Genomic DNA, 10,720 nt, shown 5'->3' on the forward strand with positions numbered 1-10,720 from the left:
CATCGACGAGCTAAAGGGCCAGTGACAGTGGTAGCATAAATGTATATGTAATGACACTAGTATAAGATATGGATGGCTGGCGTATACGTTGTGACATTAATTATACCCGAAGTATAAATCCCTTGTACAAATGGCAATCTACGGCATATGAATGCTATACTGAGTCAATAAGTCCATCATAGACGATTAGAAGGCCTTGAATTTCAAACATAGGTGAGCTGAAGGCCAGTAAGGCTATCATCGACAAGCTGTAGGGCTGGTGAGCCTATTATAGACCAGGTAAAGGGCCAATAAGTTTATCAAAGTCGAGTTGAAGAGCTAAAAAGTCAGTGAGTGTATATAGACGAGCTGAAGGGCCAGGGAGTCTATCACAGACGAACTAAAGGGTCCGTGACTCTACATAGACGAGCGGGAGGACCAGTGAGTCTATCATAAACGAGCTGAAGCCCAGTAAGGCTGAAGGGTCAGTGAGTCCATCATAGACGAGCTGAAGGGTCAGTGAGTCTATCATGGACGAGCTGAAGGGTCAGAGAGTCTATCATAGACGAGCTGAAGGGTCAGAGAGTCTACCATAGACGAGCTGAAGGGTCAGAGAGTCTACCATAGACGAGCTGAAGGGTCAGAAAGTCTATCATAGACGAGCTGAAGGGTCAGAGAGTCTATCATAGACGAGCTGAAGGGTCAGAGAGTCTATCATAGACGAGCTGAAGGGTCAGAGAGTCTATCATAGACGATCTGAAGGGTCAGAGAGTCTATCATAGACGAGCTGAAGGGTCAGAAAGTCTATCATAGACGAGCTGAAGCCCAGTAAGGCTGAAGGGTCAGTGAGTCAATAATAGACGAGCTGAAGGGTCAGAGAATCTATCATAGACGAGCTGAAGGGTCAGAGAGTCTATCATAGACGAGCTGAAGCCCAGTAAGGCTGAAGGGTCAGTGAGTCAATAATAGACGAGCTGAAGGGTCAGTGAGTTTATCATGGACGAGCTGAAGGGTCAGAGAGTCTATCATAGACGAGCTGAAGGGTCAAAGAGTCTATCATAGACGAGCTGAAGGGTCAGAGAATCTATCATAGACGAGCTGAAGGGTCAGAGAGTCTATCATAGACGAGCTGAAGCCCAGTAAGGCTGAAGGGTCAGTGAGTCCATAATAGACGAGCTGAAGGGTCAGGGTGTCTTTCATAGACGAGCTGAAGGGTCAGAGAGCCTTTCATAGATGAGCTGAAGGGTCAGATATCCTTTCATAGATGAGCTGAAGGGTCAGAGACTCTACATAGACGAGCGGAAGGACCAGTGAGTCTATCATAGACGAGCTGAAGCCCAGTAAGGCTGAAGGGTCAGTGAGTCTATCATGGACGAGCTGAAGGGTCAGAGAGTCTATCATAGACGAGCTGAAGGGTCAAAGAGTCTATCATAGACGAGCTGAAGGGCCAGAGAGTCTATCATAGACGAGCTGAAGGGCCAGTGAGTCTATCATAGACTAGCTGAAGGCCAGTAAGGCTATCATCGACAAGCTGTAGGGCCAATGAGTTTATTATAGTCGAGTTAAAGAGCCAGTAAGTCTATCATAGACGAGCTGAAGGGCCAGTGAGTCTATCATAGACGAGCTGAAGGTCCAGTGAGTCTATCATAGACGAGCTGAAGGGCCAGTGAGTCTATCATAGACGAGCTGAAGGCCAGTGAGGCTGTCATCGACGAGCTGAAGAGCTAATGAGTCTATCATAGATCAGCTGAAGTGCCAGTGAGTCTATCATAAACGAGCTGAAGTACCAGTGAGTCTATCACAGACGAGCTGAAGGGCCAATGAGATTATCATAGCCGAGTTGAAGGGCCACTGAGTCTATCATAGACGAGCTGAAGGGCCAATGAGATTATCATAGTCGAGTTGAAGGGCCAGTGAGTCTATCATAAACGAGCTGAAGGGTCATTGAGTCTATCATAGATGAGCTGAAGGCTAGTGAGGCTATCATCGACGAGCTGAAGGGCCAGTGAGTCCATCGTAGGCGAGCTGGAAGGCCAGTGAGTCTATCATAGACGAGATGAAGGGCCAGTGAGTCTATCATAGATGAGATGAAGGGCCAGTGAGTCTATCATAGACGAGTTAAAGGGCCAGTGAGTCTACATAGATGAGCTGAAGGCCCAGTGAGTCTATCATAGTCGAGCTGAAGGGCCAGTGAGTCTATCATAGGCCAGTGAGTCTATCATAGACGAGATGAAGGGCCAGTGAGTCTATCATAGTTAAACGAGCTAAAGGGCTGAAGGCCCAGTGAGTCTATCATAGTCGAGCTGAAGGGCCAGTGAGTCTATCATAGACGAGCTAAAGGGTCCGTGACTCTATCATAGACGAGCGGAAGGATCAGTGAGTATATCATAGACGAACTGAAGGGCCAGTGAGTCGATCATATACGAGCTAAAGGGTCAGTGAGTCTGTCATAGACGGGCTGAAGGGCCAGTGAGTCTATCATAGACGAGCTGAAGGCCAGTAAGGCTATCATCGAGGATTTGAAGGGCTAGAGAGTCTATCATAGACAAGCTGGAGGCCAGGAAGGCTATCATCGACGAACTGAAGAGCTAATGAGTCTATCGTAGATGAGCTAAAGGGCCAGTAAGTCTATTACAGGCGAGCTGAAGAGCCAATGAGTCTATCATAGACGACCTGAAGGCCAGTAAGGCTATCATCGACGAGTTGAAGAGCCAATGAGTCTACCGTAGATGAGGTGAAGGGCTGTATATCCAGTAAGTCGAATATAAATATAATGGAGAGCCAGTAAGGTATCAAGGAAGAGATGACTTCAAAGTTTATTGAAGATATGTAGAACCAGCTCCTCCAAAAACTATTTTTTAATAAACCAACGCCTCTTTAAGAATCACATTTTTTTTTTAATAAAATCTCGCCTCTATAATTACCAGAGAGTCTATATAGACGAGCTGAAGGTGAGGCCATCATCGACGAACTGAAGGCCAGTGAGGCTATCATCGACGAGTTGAAGAGCCAACGAATGTATCGTAGATGAGCTGATGGGTTGTGCATCCAGTAAGTCGAATATAGATATGATGGAGGTCCAGTAAGGTATCATAGACGATATGAATGGGTGGCGTATACGTTGTGACATTAGTTATACGCGTAGAAGAACCCAGGCATGAATGCATGCTTTTTACTTAGAGAATCTAAGGTATATTGAAGCTATGCAGAATCATGTTCTTCTAAAACTATTAACAAACCAACGCCTCTATAGGATTCTCAAAATTTAATAAAACCAAGCCTCTATAGGATTCTCAAAAAATATTTGCAATGAAACCAAGCCTCTATAATTTCCAGTGAGTCTATCATAGACGAGCTGAATGGCCAGTGAGTCAATATAGAAGAGCTAAAAGGACAGTGAGTCTATCATAGACGAGCTGAAGGGCCAGTGAGGCTATCCTAGACGAGCTGAAGGCCAATGAGGCTATCCTAGACGAGCTGAAGGCCAGTAAGGCTATCCTAAACGAGCTGAAGGTAAGTAAGGCCGAGTTAAGGAGCAATTGAGTCTATCGTAGATGAACTGAAGGTCTGTACAGCCAGTAAGTCGAATGTAGATATGGTAAAGGGCCAGTAAGGTATCATGGGTGGCATATACGTGATGACAGTAGTTATACGCGTGGAATAACCTATGCATAAATAAATCCTTTGTACATAGAAAATATAGGGTATATTGAGGGTAAACAGAGCCAGTGGGCCTCTATAGGACCCGCAAAAAATATTTTTAATAAAACCACGTCCCTATAGGCTGTTGAAAAATATTTTTTAATAAAACCACGCCTCTATAGGCCCTTGAAAACATATTTTTTATAAAACTAGGCCTCTGTAGGACCCTTAAAAATCCGACAAAAAAATATTTCCGTCCAATTTTTTGTATGGTTAGTAAAACATCCGACCATTTAATCCAAGGTATCGATTTTATTACCTCTCCGCCACCATTGTTCCGTGCGGCTTCCCTAACTTGACCATGATGTGTCCCAATGTTTTTGTTGTTGTTGTTGTGATTTTTTTTGTTTACAACAATTGTCGCTTTTATTCGCACATAATTGTCGCTGTCGTTTTTGTTGTTGTTGTATTCGTATTTGACAATAATTGAAATGTTGTGCATAAAAATTGGAATTAACATTTTTATATAACAAATTAAATTTTGAATAAAATGGAAAGCACACACACACATACAAACATACAATAACAAATTTTGTATACCAATATATGTGCGTGTGTATGTGTTTGTGTGTATGCGAATAAAAATTGTTACGAAAATTGCATAAATAAAGTTTGGACCTGTGTCGGTCTGTTGTAACGCTGGAGGTGTGTGTGCGAGTTTTTAATTTTATTTATTTTGTTGTTGTTGTTTGTATTTCAATTTGCAATTTGTTGTCAATTGAATATTTGTTGCGTTTGGGTTGATAAATGTTGTCGGTGCGATTGTTGTGTTGACGATCTCGTAAAACTATCGCGGAAAATTAATCAAGGTAAAGTGTACAAGGTGCATATTGAGGGGATGGGGGTGGAGGATGAGGTGTCACCAGCTGAATTGTGGGACTTCAGTTTATAATGGGCTGGCAATTATGGAGTTAATACACCCTGCTAAGGTATTCTAAAAAGGCTTCCATGGGGAAGAAGATCTCCCTAAGAGGGCTTCTGTAAGAAAATACCTCCGTAAGAGATATGAGAAAATCTCCCTAAGAAGGCTTCTGTAGGAAAACACCTACCTAAGAGGTCTTCTTTAGGAGAAGACCTTCCTCGAAAAACATTTTTTTTCATAAAACCACGTCTCTATAGGGCCTTCAAAAATATTTTTAATAAAACCACGCAAAAGATGCCTCAAAAATACTTTTAATAAAACCAGGCCTCTATAGAACCCTTAAAAATATTTTTAATAAAACCAGGCCTCTATAGACCCCTCAAAAATATGTTTAAAAACACCACGCCTCTATAAAACTCTCAAGAGACCCCACTAGAAGTTATTGTTTCATAGTGACCCCTATATGCTTATTATGTCACCAATATTATGTCCAACCAATGGCACTTCCCAACAACAGGTATCACCCACCATGTGAAGTGCACACACACACATATAAAATTAATGTCATCAATATTTAATGGCGAGCGAGTGTGCACAATATATTTTTTTATTTTCGATATTATTGTTGTTGTTATTGTTAACAGGCTATTATTGACGCCATTAAAATCGATGTTCAGCAACATATCGCCGGCTTGTGCCTTGAATTTGCAAAATTTTTGTAGGTAGTGGGTTGGTAGTGGTGATGCATTTAAGGAAGCATTTGGAAGCTTACAATAGGCGCGGATTCTTCGAGAGATTCCGATTTTTAAAATTAATGCTTCGAGAGGCTCCTGCAGGTGTGAGATTTTAAAATTATCGTCTCGAGAGGCCGCTACAGGTTGGAACTTTTAAAATTATTGCTTCGAAAGGCTTCTACAGGTTCCGCATTTTTAAATTAATGCTTCGAGAGGCTGCTACAGGTTTTTATTTTTAAAATGCATGCTTCAAGAGGCTCCTACAGGTTTCGATTTTTAAAATTAATGCTTCGAGAGGCTCCTGCAGGTTTCTAATTATACCCTTCACCACACTGTGGTACAGGGTATTATGTCTTTGTGCATATGTTTGTAACAGGCAAAAGGAATCGAGATAGACCCATGGTTCCTTTTGAGAATATGCATAGAATCACTTTCTGAGTCGATTTATGCATGTCCGTCCGTCCGTCCGTCTGTTGATGTTAAATTGTAAACAAAGTACAGGTCGCATTTATAATCCGATTTGGCTGAAATTTGGCACAACTTATTTATTTGGCCCAAGGACGAACCCTATTGAAATTGGGAAAAATCGGTTCATATTTAGATATAGCTCCCATATATATTTTTGTCCGATTTGAGGACTTTAGTCCCTGAAAATCATCCGATTTGCACGAATTTCGGTACAGCGTACTGGATTAAGTCTAAAATGATGTGTGCCAAATTTCGATAAAATCAGATCAGATTTAGATATAGCTCCCATATATAGTTTCGTCCGATTTAAGGTAAATGTGGCACCAAAGTCCCTCTGTATCTTTCGATTTGCATGAAATTTGGCACAGAGTACTGAATTAGGTCCAGAATGATGTGTGCCAAGTTTCGAGAAAATCGGTTCAGATTTAGATATAGCTCCCATATATAGTTTCGGCCGATTTAAGGTAAATGTGACACCAAAGTCCCTCTATATCTTTCGATTTGCATGAAATTTGGCACAGAGTACTGACTGAGGTCCAGAATGATGTGTGTCAAGTTTCGGGAAAATCGGTTCAGATTTAGATATAGCTCCCATATATAGTTTCCTCCGATTTAAGGTAAATGGGGCACCAAAGTCCCTCTATATCTTTCGATTTGCATGAAATTTGGCACAGAGTACTGAATTAGGTCCAGAATGATGTGTGCCAAGTTTCGAGAAAATCGGTTCAGATTTAGATATAGCTCCCATATATAGTTTCGTCCGATTTAAGGTAAATGGGGCACCAAAGTCCCTCTATATCTTTCGATTTGCATGAAATTTGGCAGAGAGTACTGAATTAGGTTCAGAATGATGTGTGCCAAACTTCGAGAAAATCGGTTCAGATTTAGATATAGCTCCCATATATAGTTTCCTCCGATTTAGGGTAAATGGTGCACCAAAGTCCCTGTATATCTTTCGATTTGCATGAAATTTGGCAGAGAGTACTGACTGAGGTCCAGAATGAGGTGTGTCAAGTTTCGAGAAAATCGGTCCAGATTTAGATATAGCTCCCATATAGTTTCGTCCGATTTAAGGTAAATGGGGCACCAAAGTCCCTGTATATCTTTCGATTTGCATGAAATGTGGCACAGAGTACTGACTGAGGTCCAGAATGATGTGTGTCAAGTTTCGAGAAAATCGGTTCAGATTTAGATATAGCTCCCATATATAGTTTCGTCCGATTTAAGGTAAATGGGGCACCAAAGTCCCTCTATATCTTTCGATTTGCATGAAATTTGGCACAGAGTACTGAATTAGGTCCAGAATGATGTGTGCCAAGTTTCGAGAAAATCGGTTCAGATTTAGATATAGCTCCCATATATAGTTTCGTCCGATTTAAGGTAAATGGTGCACCAAAGTCTCTATATATCTTTCGATTTGCACGAAATTTGGCATTGCGTAATGAATTAATGAATGTGTGTTTAGTTTCGTGAAAATCGGTCCAGATTTAGATATAGCTCCATATATATCGTCCGATATATATATATATATATATATATACGCTTATAATAGATTTTCATAATTTTGTCCCTGGTCCTTTAAAAATTCGACGTCTTTTAGGTTTCATCTGTTGGATATACCGAAAGTGGTGAAGGGTATCATATAGTCGGCCCCGTCCGACTTTACTGCTTTCCTTACTGGTTTTTAAATTAATGTTTCGAGAGGCTCCTGCAGAAGTGGGATTTTTAAATTAATGCTTGGAGACGCTCCGACAGTCTTCGATTTTGAAAATTAATACTTCGAGAGGCTCCTACAGGTTCGAATTTTTAGAATTATTGCTACGAGAGGCTGCTACAGGTTCGGATTTCGAAAAGTAATGCTCCGAGAGGCTCCTACAGGTTTGGATTTTAAAAATTAATGTTTCGAGATGCTCCTACAGGTTTCGATTTTTAGAATTAGTCCTTCGAGAGGCTCCTGCAGGTTTTTAATTTTTAAATTAATGTTTCGAGAGGCTTCTGCAGGTTTGGGTTTTTCAAATTAATGCTTCGAGAGGCTCCCACAGGTTCGGATTTTGAAAATTAATGTTTCCAGAGGCTCTTGCAGGTGTGAGATTTTAAAATTAGTGTTCATACAGGTTTCGATTTTTGAATTAGTCCTTCGAGAGGCTCCAACATGTTTCTATTTTTAAAATTAATGCTTCGAAAGGCTTCTACAGGTTCCGAATTTTATAATTAGTGCTTCGAGAAGGTCCTACAGGTTTCGATTTTTAAAATTTATGCTTCAAGAGGCTCCTGCAGGTGTCGGATTTTGAAATTAATGTTTTCAGACGCCACTACAGGTTAGGATTTTTAAAATTATTGCTTCGAGAGGCTCCTACAGGTTCGGATTTTTAAAGTAATGGTTCGAGAGGCTCCTTCAGGTATAGAATTTTAAAATTGTTGTTTCGAGAGGCAGCTACTGGTTGGCATTTTTGAAATTATTGTTACGAGAGGCTCCTACCGGTTCGAATTTTTAAAAGTTTTGCTTCCAGAGGCTTCTGCAGGCTGCGATTTTTATAATTAATACTTCGAGAGGCTTCTACAGGTTCCGAATTTTAAAATTAATGCTTCGAGAGGCCACTACAAGCTTCTATTTTTAAATTCATGCTTCATGAGTACCCTGCATGTGTCGAGTTTTAAAATTAATGTTTCAACAGGCCACTACAGGTTGGAAATTTTTAAAATTATTTCTTTAAGAGGCTTCTACAGGTTCCGATTTTGGAAAGTAATGCTTCGAGAGGCTCATACAGGTATCGATTTTTAAAATTTATACTTCGAAATGCTCCTGCAGGTGTCGGATTTTAAAATTAATGTTTCAAGACGCCACTACAGGTTGGGATTTTTAAAAGTAATGCTTCGGGAGGCTCCTACAGGTTCGGATTTTTATAGTAATGGTTCCAGAGGCTCCTACAGGTTTCGATTTTCAATATTAATGCTTCGAGAGGCTCCTGGGGGAGTGAGATTTTTAAAATTAATGCTTCAAGAGGCTCCTACAGGATTGGTTTTTTAAAAGTTTTGTTTGGAGAGGCTCCTGCAGGTGTGAGATTTTCGAATTTATGTTTCGAGAGGCTTCTACAGGTTTCGATTTTAAGAATTAGTCCTTCGATAGGCTCCTGTAAGTTTCTAATTTTTAAATTAATGTTTCGAGAGGCTCCTGCAGAAGTGGGATTTTTAAATTAATGCTTCGAGACGCTCCGACCGTTGGAATTCCTTAAATTATTGCTTCAAGAGGCTCCTACAGGTTCGGATTTTTTAAAGTAATGCTTCGAGAGGCTCCTATAGTTTGGATGTTTAAAATAAATACTTTGAAAGGGTTCTACAGGTTTGAATTTTAAAAACATTATGTTTCGAGAGGTTCCTAAAGGTTTGGATTTTTTTAATTAATGCTTCGAGAGGCTCCTGCAGGTCATAACTAATGTTTCGAGAGGCCGCTAAAGGTTGGGATTTTTAAAAATATTGCTTCGAGTGTGAGATTTTAAAATTCTTCCAAAGGCTCCTGCTGGTGTGGGATTATAAAATTATTATTTCGAGAGGTCGCTACAGGTTGGAACTTTTAAAATTATTTAAATACAGGTTCGGATTTTTTAAATTAATGCTTCCAGAGGCTCTTGCAGGTGTGAGATTTTAAAATTATCGTGTCAAGAGGCTCCTACAGGTTGGAATTCTTAAAATTATTGCTTCGAGAGGCTGCTACAGGTTGGGATTATAATTATACCCTTCACCACACTGTGGTACAGGGTATTATGTCTTTGTGCATATGTTTGTAACAGGCAAAAGGAAACGAGATAGACACATGGTTCCTTTTGAGAATATGCATAGAATCACTTTCTAAGTCGATTTAAGCATGTCCATCCGTCCGTCCGTCCGTCCGTCCGTCCGTCTGTCCGTCCGTCTGTCTGTCTGTCCATGTTAAATTGTAAACAAAGTACAGGTCGCATTTATGATCCGAATTGGATGAAATTTGGCATAGGTCACTTATTCGGCCCAAGGACGAACCCTATTGAAATTGGGAAAAATCGGTTCAGATTTAGATATAGCTCCCATATATATATTTAACCGATTTAATGTAAACGGTCCCTATATATCTTTCGATTTGCACGAAATTTGGTACAGCGTAATCATTTAAGTCTAGAATGATGTCTGCCAAGTTTCGTGAAAATCGGTCCAGATTTAGATATAGCTCCCATATATAGTTTCGTCCGATTTCATGTAAATGGTGCCCCAAAGTCCCTATATATATTTCGATTTGCACGAAAATTGGCATAACGTATTAAATTAAGCCTAGAGTGATGTCTGCCAAGTTTCGAGAAAATCGGTTCAGATTTAGATATAGCTCCCATATATAGTTTCGTCCGATTTCATGTAAATGGTGCCCCAAAGTCCCTATATATCTTTCGATTTGCACGAAATTTGGCATAACGTATTAAATTAAGCCTAGAGTGATGTCTGCCAAGTTTCGAGAAAATCGGTTCAGATTTAGATATAACTCCCATATATAGTTTCGTCCGATTTCATGTAAATGGTGCCCCAAAGTCCCTATATAGCCTTCGATTTGCTCGAAATTTGGCATAGCGAAATGGATTAGGTCTAGATTGATGTGTGTTAAGTTTGCTGAAAATCGGTTCAGATTTAGATATAGCTCCCATATATATTTGCGTCCGATTTAAGGTAAATGGAGTACCAAAGTCCCTATATATCTTTCGATTTGCACGAAATTTGGCATAACGTATTAAATTAAGCCTAGAGTGATGTCTGCCAAGTTTCGAGAAAATCGGTTTAGATTTAGATATAGCTCCCATATATAGTTTCGTCCGATTTCATGTAAATGGTGCCCCAAATTCCCTATATATCTTTCGATTTGCACGAAATTTGGCATAACGTATTAAATTAAGCCTTGAGTGATGTTTGCGAAGTTTCGAGAAAATCGGTTCAGATTTAGATATAGCTCCATATATAG

The sequence above is a fragment of the Musca vetustissima genome, unplaced genomic scaffold, assembly GCF_032173495.1.
Source record: "Musca vetustissima isolate MV318-11 ecotype Yass unplaced genomic scaffold, APGP_CSIRO_Mvet_v1 utg99907, whole genome shotgun sequence".
In the NCBI taxonomy this organism is placed as follows: domain Eukaryota; kingdom Metazoa; phylum Arthropoda; class Insecta; order Diptera; family Muscidae; genus Musca; species Musca vetustissima.